At 46.2% G+C, this 12,975-nt stretch overlaps 1 protein-coding gene across 8 annotated transcripts in view; it reads left to right on the forward strand.

The window, feature by feature from the left end:
• Window positions 1-12,975, forward strand: part of IKZF5 (IKAROS family zinc finger 5) — an 18,480-nt gene continuing 5,505 nt past the window's right edge. The window contains exons 1-4 of one of the 8 annotated variants that reach the window (XM_083741450.1): window positions 1-140; window positions 8,182-8,244; window positions 9,102-9,213; window positions 12,414-12,500. The gene's annotated coding sequence lies outside the window, so the exon portion shown is untranslated. Of the gene's footprint in view, window positions 378-1,416; window positions 1,938-8,181; window positions 8,245-9,101; window positions 9,214-12,413; window positions 12,501-12,975 lie in introns of those variants that run through there. The other 7 variants (XM_083741454.1, XM_083741451.1, XM_083741455.1 and 4 more) reach the window with 7 other exon arrangements.

Raw genomic sequence — 12,975 nt, forward strand, 5'->3', positions numbered from 1 at the left:
GAGCTCTCGCGGGATTTCGAAAGGGGGAAGGACGCGGGTTACGCCTGGGCTCCGGGAGACACAACAAACATGGAGGCGGCGGCGGCGGCAGCGGTGACGGCGGGAGTCGGGTCCACCTGCGGCTGGCAAGTGCGGCGGAGGTGAGGCGGCGGCGGGGCAGGCGGCGTCCGGGGGGCTCCCTCCGCCCGGGCGGAGCAGGAGGAGACCTCGTCGTGCTCCTTCCCCGCTGGCGCCGCGCTCTGCCTGCCTGCCGAAGTTGGGAGCGCAGGAGGAGTGGCGCCGGCGAAGCCCACTTCGCCGAGGGTCGGTCGGGGAGGCAGCATGTCGGGAGCGGCGCTCCGGTGCGGTCGGGGAAAAGGCTGCGCGCTGCCCAGGAGGTGGGTCCGGTGGGCTGTGGGGAGCTGCCCCTCAGCAGCAGCCCCCAAAGGGAGGCTTGGAGTTTGGCTCTCTGTCAGGGTCGCGGGAGGAGAGGTGGCCGCAGGGAGCCTGCGCTTCGCCTGGGAGTCGCTGGTAGCTCATCTTGCCCTAAGGAAAGCAAGAAGAAGATGCTCCTCATGCATCCTGCAGTTGTGCAGAAGAGGGGTTTTTTTCCAGCAGGTGCCGCTTGCATGACAAGCTGCCTCTGTGGACATCTCCACCTCTGCGCAACTATTAAGGGGCGGCTGGAACAGGAACACCCAGTCCGGCCTTTCCCCTCCTGGCCGCCCTTGCCCAGCGAGGGAGGATGAAATTGCCTCTTCCCCACACAGCTGTTAAGAGAGGCACACCTCTCCTGCTTGCATCTCACCACTCTGGCTGCCGCCGTCTAGAAACAGTGCACACTTGGAAGGGGGGGTGTCCAGAGGCAAAAAGTGGCTCGCTGAACTGTTCCTGAGCCGACAGCTCTTTTTGCTCCTAAAACATACCGTATTTTTTGCTCTATAAGACTCACTTTTTCCCTCCTAAAAAGTAAGGGGAAATGTGTGTGCGTCTTATGGAGCGAATGCAGGCTGCGCAGCTATCACAGAAGCCAGAACAGCAAGAGGGATCGCTGCTTTCACTGCGCAGCGATCCCTCTTGCTGTTCTGGCTTCTGAGATTCAAAATATTTTTTTTCTTGTTTTCCTCCTCCAAAAACTAGGTGCGCCTTGTGATCTGGTGCGTCTTATAGAGCGAAAAATACGGTACATCCTCGAAGGATGCTAGCTGATACTGTTGGGTGCTCTTTTAGCACTACCCGAGCCATCCAGGGTCTAGAAGTGACACTGTTTTGCTTTGTGATCACTCAATAAGCGACATGGAGTGGGAAATGTCTGACTTGAACTGCTTGGAGATGAGAGGGGTAGGCAGTGGAAGGGAAAAGCTGCAAGTTGGGAGGTCTTTGCATGGGATTGAAAAGATGGAGGGCCGGGAGGGTGGTGTGCCATAGGCTGTGTGCATGGAGTTCTGTGGAATGAAAAATCTGAGTTCTATTCCAACTGCCTTCCAAACATTAATTCCCTCTTACCGTCTCCTTGGTTAATTCTTTAGAGTAATTATATGAGCCATAATGTTGAGGATTAAATTGGCAAAGTAATTGGGAGCAAGTATTAAGAGATGAGAAGATTAAGTGGTATCTTCCAACAAGATTGGATCACACTGTATTTGTATCGTAGTACTCTAGGCCGCTGATTTGCAGCATTGGACAAAATTGCTGAGAGTTCTTCAGCTCTGCATCCCTTCAAGCCTCGCTGCTCTGATCTGCAAGGATGGGGAGATGGGTTAAGTGTTGCCAGAAAGGGCAAAAGTGACAATATACTGGATGGAAATTATTGCTCCCGCAGTGTGGTTAATACAGTATATCTTTGCTGCTGGTGAAAGAGCAAGCTGTGTAAAGTTACTTCCTGCATTTTCAAGTTCTTCCTATGGTTTGTGTCACCGTTGGCTATAATATGTTCTCCAGTGCCAGTGGGACCAGAGGTACAGTGAAACATTTTAGCTGAATAATATGGCTAAGTCTGCTGTAGAGTATGTAGCCAGCTCATTTTTGCTGTTGCCTTCGGGGTGAAAGTTGGCAAGTGAGAATAAGACAACAAATGCATGGTCACTCAAGGCTTTCTGGTGGCTGAAATGTTGATCTTTCTCCTTATAGCACTCACGTTCTGCCTCTTGCACATTTTAATGTATAGATTTTGCATACAGGTTTTGTCATGTTAACTTTTATGTTTGGCAAAAATCACTCTCTCTTTTGGACAATGTGGAACTGTGAAAATGTTACGGTGTTATGTGAGCAGACTTGACAAAAGTCTCAAATTTTTCTTTCTTCCTTAGATTTCTTATATGTGAGCATCACATGTCTGTCCTGCACAGAGCAGACAAATGTGGCATGTACATAAACAGCTCAACCATCTGTTTCAGATATGTAAAAACAGCATAAAAAACTTTAGCATTCAGGCAATCCGGCATTTGGATTGTTTCCTGCATCTATAATTCATTGTGAATATCCTAAATAGGGCTTTGTACAGCAGTGTCAGCTAGGAAAAGAAAAGCATATCCTTTTTACATAGGAAAACTATTGCCTAGGTTTATTCATGTTGTTGTTGTTTAGTCGTTTAGTCGTGTCCGACTCTTCGTGACCCCATGGACCAGAGAACGCCAGGCACCTCTGTCCTCCACTGCCTCCCGCAGTTTGGTCAAACTCATGCTGGTAACCTCGAAAACACTATCCAACCATCTCGTCCTCTGCCGTCCCCTTCTCCTTGTGCCCTCCATCTTTCCCAACATCAGGGTCTTCTCCAGGGAGTCTTCTCTTCTCATGAGGTGGCCAAAGTACTGGAGCCTCAGCTTCACAATCTGTCCTTCCAGTGAGCACTCAGGGTTGATTTCCTTCAGTATGGAGAGGTTTGATCTTCTTGCAGTCCATGGGACTCTCAAGAGTCTCCTCCAGCACCATAATTCAAAAGCATCAATTCTTCGACGATCAGCCTTCTTTATGGTCCAGCTCTCACTTCCATACATCACTACTGGGAAAACCATAGCTTTAACTATACGAACCTTTGTTGGCAAGGTGATGTCTCTACTTCTCAAGATGCTGTCTAGGCCTGTCATTGCCCTTCTCCCAAGAAGCAGGCGTCTTTTAATTTCGTGGCTGCTGTCACCATCTGCAGTGATCATTGAGCCCAAGAAAGTAAAATCTCTCACTACCTCCATTTCTTCCCCTTCTATTTGCCAGGAGGTGATGGGACCAGTGGCCATGATCTTCGTTTTTTTGATGTTGAGCTTCAGACCATATTTTGCACTCTCCTCTTTCACCCTCATTAAAAGGTTCTTTAATTCCTCCTCACTTTCTGCCATCAAGGTTGTGTCATCTGCATATCTGAGGTTGTTGATATTTCTTCCGGCAATCTTAATTCCGGCTAGGGATTCATCCAGCCCAGCCTTTCGCATGATGAATTCTGCATATAAGTTAAATAAGCAGGGAGACAAAATACAGCCTTGTCGTACTCCTTTCCCAATTTTGAACCAATCAGTTGTTCCATATCCAGTTCTAACTGTAGCTTCTTGTCCCACATAGAGATTTCTCAGGAGACAGATGAGGTGATCTGGCACTCCCATTTCTTTAAGAACTTGCCATAGTTTGCCGTGGTCGACACAGTCAAAGGCTTTTGCATAGTCAATGAAGCAGAAGTAGATGTCTTTCTGGAACTCTCTAGCTTTCTCCATAATCCAGCGCATGTTTGCAATTTGGTCTCTGGTTCCTCTGCCTCTTCTAAATCCAGCTTGCACTTCTGGGAGTTCTCGGTCCACATACTGCTTGAGCCTTCCTTGTAGAATTTTAAGCATAACCTTGCTAGCATGTGAAATGAGTGCAATTGTGCGGTAGTTGGAGCATTCTTTGGCACTGCCCTTCTTTGGGATTGGGATGTAGACTGATCTTCTCCAATCTTCTGGCCACTGCTGAGTTTTCCAAACTTGCTGGCATATTGAGTGTAGCACCTTAACAGCATCATCTTTTAAAATTTTAAATAGTTCAGCTGGAATACCATCACTTCCACTGGCCTTGTTATTTGCAGTGCTTTCTAAGGCCCATTTGACTTCACTTTCCAGGATGTCTGGCTCAAGGTCAGCAACCACACTACCTGGGGTATACGAGACATCCATTTCTTTCTGGTATAATTCCTCTGTGTATTCTTGCCACCTCTTCTTGATGTCTTCTGCTTCTGTTAGGTCCTTTCCACTTTTGTCCTTTATTATGGAAATCTGTGTACGAAATGTTCCTTTCATATCTCCAATTTTCTTGAACAGATCTCTGGTTCTTCCCATTCTATTGCTTTCCTCTATTTCTTTGCATTGCTCATTTAAGAAGGTCTTCTTGTCTCTCCTTGCTATTCTTTGGAAATCTGCATTCAATTTCCTGTATCTTTCACCATCTCCCTCGCATTTTGCTTGCCTTCTCTCCCCCGCTATTTGTAAGGCCTCATTGGACAGCCACTTTGCTTTCTTGCATTTCCTTTTCATTGGGATGGTTTTCGTTGCTGCCTCCTGTATAATGTTACGAGCCTCCATCCATAGTTCTTCAGGCATTCTGTCCACCAAATCTAAATCCTTAAACCTGTTCCTCACTTCCACTGTGTATTCATAAGGGATTTGACCTAGATTGTATCTTACTGGCCCAGTGGTTTTTCCTACTTTCTTCAGTTTAAGCTTGAATTTTGCTATAAGAAGCTGATGATCTGAGCCACAGTCAGCTCCAGGTCTTGTTTTTGCTGACTGTATAGAGCTTCTCCATCTTTGGCTGCAGAGAATATAAGAGAGAGCCAGTGTGGTGTAGTGGTTAAGAGCGGTAGTCTCGTAATCCTGGGTAACCGGGTTCGCGTCTCCGCTCCTCCACATGCAGCTGCTGGGTGACCTTGGGCCAGTCACACTTCCTTGAAGTCTCTCAGCCCCACTCACCTCACAGAGTGTTTGTTGTGGGGGAGGAAGGGAAAGGAGAATGTTAGCCGCTTTGAGACTCCTTAAAGCAGGGGTCTGCAACCTTTAAGACAAAAAGAGCCACTTGGACCCGTTTCCGAAGAAAAAACAACAACTGGGAGCCGCAAAACCATTGCGACATTTAAAACAAATATAACACTGCATACATTGTTTCTTAGCCCAATGTTATCCTCGTCATTATAAAAATAACTTTTTTGACACTTTTTAATTATTTTTTGTTTGACCCCTCAGAATTACTCCTCCTCATAGAAATAAACGTTATATTAACAAGTTACCTTTTTTTGAGTGTGTGTTCTTCACTCCCCTTCAAAACAGTAGCTGCAAATTGCAAAGCAATAGCAGCAAATCAGCCAGCAACAAAGACATGCTATATACCGTATTTTTCGCTCCATAGGACGCACTTTTCCCCTCCAAAAATGAAGGGGAAATCTGTGTGCGTCCTATGGTGCGAATGCAGGCTTTCGCTGAAGCCTGGAGAGCGAGAGGCATCGGTGCGCACCGACCCCTCTCGCTCTCCAGGCTTCAGGAAGCTATCCGCAAGCCTTGCAAGCCCGGCGGGAGTTCCCACAGGCTCACAAGGCTTGCGGGCAGCAGCCTGCAGCCCCAGCGAGTGTCCGCAATCCTTGCGCGCCTGGCGGGAGCTCCCGTCGGGCGCGCGAGGCTTGGGGCGGCAGCCTGCCGCCCGAAGCACGCGGAGCCCTCCGGAGGGCTCCCCGTGCTTCGGGCGAGTGTCTGCAAGCCTTGCGCGCCCGGCAGGAGCTCCCGTCGGGCGCGCGAGGCTTGGGGCGGCAGCCTGCCGCCCGAAGCACGCGGAGCCCTCCGGAGGACTCCCCGTGCTTCGGGCGAGTGTCTGCAAGCCTTGCGCGCCCGGCAGGAGCTCCCGTCGGGCGCGCGAGGCTTGGGGCGGCAGCCTGCCGCCCGAAGCACAGGGAGCCCTCCGGAGGGCTCCCCGTGCTTCGGGCGAGTGTCTGCAAGCCTTGCGCGCCCAGCAGGAGCTCCCGTCGGGCGCGCGAGGCTTGGGGCGGCAGCCTGTTGCCCGAAGCACAGGGAGCCCTCTGGAGGGCTCCCCGTGCTTCGGGCGAGTGTCTGCAAGCCTTGCGCGCCCTGCAGGAGCTCCCGTCGGGCGCGCGAGGCTTGGGGCGGCAGCCTGTTGCCCGAAGCACAGGGAGCCCTCCGGAGGGCTCCCCGTGCTTCGGGCGAGTGTCTGCAAGCCTTGCGCGCCCGGCAGGAGCTCCCGTCGGGCGCGCGAGGCTTGGGGCGGCAGCCTGTTGCCCGAAGCACAGGGAGCCCTCCGGAGGGCTCCCCGTGCTTCGGGCGAGTGTCTGCAAGCCTTGCGCGCCCGGCAGGAGCTCCCGTCGGGCGCGCGAGGCTTGGGGCGGCAGCCTGTTGCCCGAAGCACAGGGAGCCCTCCGGAGGGCTCCCCGTGCTTCGGGCGAGTGTCTGCAAGCCTTGCGCACCCTGCAGGAGCTCCCGCCGGGAGCTGCTGCTGCTGGGAGCCCCCACAACCCCCGAAAGAGGACTCGCTCCAGAGATCCTGGCGGCTCCCAACCCGGGGTCGCTTCACCGCGCGGGGCAACAATGAGTGAAAGGAGGCGCACTAAAAACAATGGCTCACGGGGAAGGCGGGCGCGTGCCGCTCGGCCCTTGGGGAGCCTTCCTGCTGCCGCTGCCCTGCGCCCAACTCGCGAGGAGAGTGGCGCTGCCTTCTGCTCTCCGCCGCCGCCTCACAGATGACAGCGACTGCACGGGAACAAAGGAAAATGCGCCTTCTCCCCTCGCCTCCACCCCGGAGCCGCGGCAAAGGCGTTAAAGAGCCGCATGCGGCTCCGGAGCCGCAGGTTGCCGACCCCTGCCTTAAAGGGAGTGAAAGGCGGGATATCAAATCCAAACTCTTCTTATAATCAATCTGATTTCGATGCTGCCCATCTGGTGATGTCCATGTGTAGAGTCATCTCTTGTGTTGTTGGAAAAGCGTGTTTGTGATGACCAGCTTGTTCTCTTGACAGAACTCTATTAGCCTTTGCCCTGCTTCGTTTTGATCTCCAAGGCCAAACTTGCCAGTTGTTCCTTTTATCTCTTGACTCCCTACTTTAGCATTCCAATCCCCTATAATGAGAAGAACATCCTTCTTTGGTGTCACTTCTATAAGGTCTTGTAAGTCTTCATAGAATTGGTCAATTTCAGTTTCTTCAGCACAAGTAGTTGGTGCATAAACTTGGATTACTGTGATGTTAAAAGGTCTGCCTTGGATTCGTATCGAGATCATTCTATCATTTTTGAGATTGCATCCCAGTACAGCTTTCGCCACTCTTTTGTTGACTATGAGGGCCACTCCATTTCTTTTACGGGTTTCTTGCCCACAGTAGTAGATATGATGGTCATCCGAACTGAATTCACCCATTCCCATCCATTTTAGTTCACTGATGCCCAGGATGTCAATATTTATTCTTGCCATCTCATTTTTGACCACCTCCAACTTACCCAGGTTCATGGTTCTTACATTCCAGGTTCCTATGCAATATTTTTCTTTACAGCATTGGACTTTCCTTTCGCTTCCAGGCATATCCGCAACTGAGCGTCCTTTCGGCTTTGGCCCAGCCGCTTCATCAGCTCTGGATCTACTTGTACTTGCCCTCCGCTCTTCCCCAGTAGCATGTTGGACGCCTTCCGACCTGAGGGGCTCATCTTCCAGCGTCATATCTTTTATATGCCTGTTGTCTTTGTCCATGGAGTTTTCTTGGCAGGGATACTGGAGTGGCTTGCCGGTTCCTCCTCCAGGTGGATCACGTTTGGTCAAAACTCTCCACTATGACCTGTTCATCTTGGGTGCCCTGCTCGGCATAGTTCATAGCTTCTCTGAGTTCTTCAAGCCCCTTCGCCACGGCAAGGCAGTGATCCATGAAGGGGGATCACATCATGTAGATGCTGTATTTTACAGAAGATAAGTTTTTAGCATTAACTTGGTAAGGATTTTGGTATGGGAATTATATTACTTAAGCATGAAATGTGAGTTATAAAACTAAGGTTTTATGGCTTTCCTTAGGTATAATGTACTCTGTGCGTATTTTCAACACTAAAGCAACACCATTATCAGGCTTCGTTATTTTAAGGCAATGGCATCTAATTTAACTAACTCAGTTTGAAAATGCGGAACTTCACATTTTGATTTCCCTTGAGATTGCTTTAAAAACAATATGGTGTATGCAAAATTATGTCTTTTTTTATTCTTCAGTGTTCAACTAATGGAACCCAAGTTAACTTAAATCTATATGAAGCTGATGACTACAGAAAGAAGGTAGGCAAAACTATTGTATAAAGGAAAATTTGAAGCAACTGTCGCTGAGAATGACACTAGATCTTGCTCAGCACTAACCTAGTGATACTTTTATTGCTTTATTTTTTTGTAAACAGCTTTGATGGTTTTTCAACCGATAAAGCATGAATAAGTTTTATGAAATAAATAATAAATAAATAACCCAAGAACAGCACTGCTGGATCAGACTGAAGGCCTATCTAGTCTAGCATTCTGTTCTCACAACAGGTGTCTATGTGAAGACCACAAGCAATCATGAGCACAACATCAATCTGTCCTAGAAAGATATGGCTGCATAAAGCCTATTAAGGTTATTGTCTTGGTCATATGCTAAACCATATTATTCCCCACTTAAAAAACAGCAAGAAAAGGCCATGGCAGCACTACATAACTTGTAAACCATGAAAATGATCACATCTCTACTAGGAGCTCTGCTCCTAGTAGCCTTTGGACATGGATGTTTATGGGGTTGGTGTGTTCTCTGCTCTGCTGCCGCCCCTGAGACTTTGAGGCAGACATTGCCAATGCCATCTGGCTCCCTGTTGTGGGCATTGGGCATTGGGTGAGCTAGTCTGTAGAACAGGGTTTCCCAAACTTGGGTCTCCAGCTGTTTTTGGACAATTTCCATCATCCCTAATCACTGGTCCTGCTAGCTAGGGATGATGGTGGTAGTCTAAGAACAACTGGAGACCCAAGTTTGGGAAAGTCTGGAATAGAAGATGGACAAGCCCTCTCACCCTGGAGACTGGCAACAGAAATGTTTGTAAGCAGCCTTGAAGACTTAAATGGTGGAAATGCTTTTTAAAACCAATATGTGCCCTAATCTCATTTTCTTGTAGACTAGAAAGGCATTAATCAGAGAAGTGTATTTCATATATGATGGAACATATATTTCAAGAGTGGATTTTTGATGTCTGTTTCACTGATTTGAAGTTGATTTGGAGGATTAAGGTAAAACTGCTGCACACGCATTTTAATGATCTCTTAAAAGTTATGTATCTTCATGTGTCAGTAAACTGTAATGAGCTATGCTTCGGTTTTTTGTCTGGAGGGAAGTAACGAGGAGGTTGTTGGAATATGCAGTGCGAAGCTAAGTTGGAATAAGGGAGCTATGGGTGCAAGTGGGAATCCTGGTAGTATTACTATTTCTGAAGGCAGCACTGTATAGGGAAGCTTTTTAATGTTTAGTGTTTTATTTTGTTTTTATATATGTTGGAAGCTGCCCAGTGGCAGGGGTACAAATAAATTATTATTATTATTATTATTATTATTATTATTATTATTATTATTACTGAGAGAAGATGGGGTAGAGTAGGCTGTCTGAGAAGAAGGAGGCTTAGAAGACGACTAGTTCTAATTACATTCTTATTAAGCTTCAGTGTACTGTGGATATTTTTGAGGAATAATGAAAACAAATACTGTTGCTAAACCTGGGTAACTGTCAATAAGACTCACACTTCAAGAGTCTGAAAATCTACCTTTGTCATTCCTCCCCTCCCTTCCCCACAAGTAATTTCAGTGTATTAATTTGACCATAATTTGAAACGGAATACTTGAATAGATAGGTCTTTTCATCTAATCCAGCAATGTAATATGTGTATTTTCATTGCTTGCCTGGTGTTTACTGCAAAATTTTACAAACTAAATATATTTTTCCTGGCAAGACTGAACAAGTATGCCTGTTCAAATATCTTTTAAGTTTTTAAGACTTCCGGGTGACTAGCTGCCTTACTGTGATGTGAACCAGTGTGTGTAGAAATGTTTTATATGCTGTCAGCCTTCAGAGAAAAAAATGATTTTCAAATGTGATTATATATACCACTGGTAAAGCCTTAACAGGACACAGTAAAAGGGATTTAAGATTGGGGTGAAAAGGTTGTTTTCAAAACAAAGTCTGTAAAATGAAAACAAAAAATAATAATCCTTCCAGTAGCACCTTAAAGACCAACTAAGTCAGTTCTTGGTATGAGCTTTCGTGTGCATGCACACTTCTTCAGATACACTGAAACAGAAGTTTCCAGACCCTTCTATATAGTGAGAAGTTGGGGAGGGGTATTACTCAGAAGGGTGGTGGGAATGGGTGATTGGCAGATAGCTCTGATGAGCTGTATTTTCCTCAGAAAATCTGTGGTGTCACGTACATAGCTGGGAGCACTGATGGCATATGGTTTCAGAACAGAGTCCATATAACCGGAGACACCCACTGTAATAGTGCCAATACCTGAAATGATGGGGCGTCCTGGATTTCCTGGTTTGTGTATTTTAGGTACACAAACCAGAAAACACCATCACCACAGATTTTCTGAGGAAAATACAATCTTTAGATAATCTTCCCAACAATACTATACTAGCTACTATGGATGTGGAATCTCTGTATACCAACATCCCACACAACGATGGTTTACAAGCTATAAGGAACACCATTTCAGATAAAACCACAGCGGACTTTGCCACCAAACTCTGCCAATTTGTCCTTACCCACAACAACTTCAAATTCGGTGATGACCTGTTCCTTCAGATCAGCGGCACAGCAATGGGCACCCGCATGGCCCCACAGTATGCCAACATCTTCATGGCAGATTTAGAACAATGTTTCCTAATCTCCTACCCACTCAAACCTCTCTTGTACCTGCGATACATTGACGATATTTTTATCATCTGGACACATGGTCAACAGACCCTGAACACCTTCCACCAGAAATTCAATGATTTTCACCCCACAATCAACCTAACTATGAATCAATCTATGCAAGAAATACATTTTTTGGACACTACTATAAAAATACAGGATGGGCACATAGACACCACCTTATACCGTAAACCAACTGACCGACAAACATATCTACATGCCTCTAGCTACCATCCCAAACATACCAAACAGTCCATTGTATATAGCCAGGCACTACGTTACAGCCGCATCTGTTCCAATTCTACAGACAGAGACTCTCACCTAAGAGATCTACAGCAAACCTTTTTAGAACTAAAATACCCAACAGATGAAGTTAGACAACAGATCAACAGAGCCAGACTGATACCCAGAGAGAACTTGCTGCAAGACAGACCCAAAAAAGAAAATAACAGAACACCTCTAGTCATCACATACAGCTCCCAAGTTAAAACAGTACAACGCATCATCAGAGATCTACAACCTCTCCTGGACAATGACAGTTCTCTTTCTCAAGCTCTGGGAGGAAGACCTTTCATTGCCTACAGACAGCCACCCAGTCTTAAACAACTCCTAACCCACAATAATACTACAACCAGACCTAACACGGACACTGGCACCAGAGCCTGCAATAAACCCAGATGCCAACTTTGCTGCCACATACACCCGGACAACACCATTACTGGCCCCAACAACATCACACATACCATCTCGGGACTATTTAATTGCTCATCGTCTAACATTGTGTATGCCATCAAATGCCAACAGTGTCCTTCAGCTCTCTATATTGGACAAACAGGCCAGACCTTACGCCAAAGAATAAACGGACATAAATCGGACATCAGGAATCACAAGACAGAGAAACCAGTAGGAGAACACTTCAATCTCCCAGGACATTCTATACAAGATCTCAAAGTAGCTGTTTTACTACAAAGGAATTTCAGAAATAGACTGGAAAGAGAAGCTGCTGAATTACAACTTATCACCAAACTTAAAACCATGGAGAAACCTGGCCTGAACAAAGACCTTGGATTCTTATCTCATTATACATGACAAAGCCATTTTTCACCTTTTCACCCCTTGCTTCTTCCTGTAAGACCTATTGCAGTCGTTAAGAGTCGTCAACAGGCTCATCACAGCTATCTGCCAATCACCCATTCCCACCACCCTTCTGAGTAATACCCCTCCCCAACTTCTCACTATATAGAAGGGTCTGGAAACTTCTGTTTCAGTGTATCTGAAGAAGTGTGCATGCACACGAAAGCTCATACCAAGAACTGACTTAGTTGGTCTTTAAGGTGCTACTGGAAGGATTATTTTGTTTTTTTTGACTATGGCAGACCAACACGGCTACCTATCTGTATCTGTAAAATGAGTAATTGAAATGCTTCTGTCAGTTTTATATATGATTTTGGTCTACCATTCCTGAAGCTTTCTTAAATTAGTTAATAAATGGTTGAATGTTTTCCCCCATTTTTGTTGATAGGGAAAGCGGGACATGTGTGCTTTATTACTTACCTAATATCCTGAAGAAGAGTTCAAAATGTTTTCTACATAAAAGGAAAAAGTTCAGGTATGACATGTCTATAATGATTTTTTTGGGGAAAAGGCTGCAGTTCTTAGAACTTGCCTTTAAAAGTTTTTATCCACATCTAATCATTTTGCAGCAGTAGGTTGTATGCATCTCTTTTCTTACAGCACACCAATAAAATGGAATTACGGAGATATTTGGTAGAGGCCAATCGAAGTCTAACATGAATTTTTAGTAATACGATATTAAATCTTGTGTAGTGATAAAAGACACCACAAATTGCACAAAATCATTGGCTGGTTAAGATTACATATCAAATGGATTTGATAGTCATTTCACTTTATTCCTTAAAAAAAATATAGCCAAGTGAAAGACTGGGTGTGGGAACTAGGAATTTGCTAGACTGTGATTATCATATATAAATCAAAGAAACATGGATATAATATTAAACTAGTGAGCAGAGCGATCTAAATTCCATCTGGGGAATGGTGCAGCCACTGCTATATCCAATGTTTTA

This window comes from Podarcis gaigeae (assembly GCF_964106915.1).
Source record: "Podarcis gaigeae genome assembly, chromosome: 5".
Taxonomy (NCBI): domain Eukaryota; kingdom Metazoa; phylum Chordata; class Lepidosauria; order Squamata; family Lacertidae; genus Podarcis; species Podarcis gaigeae.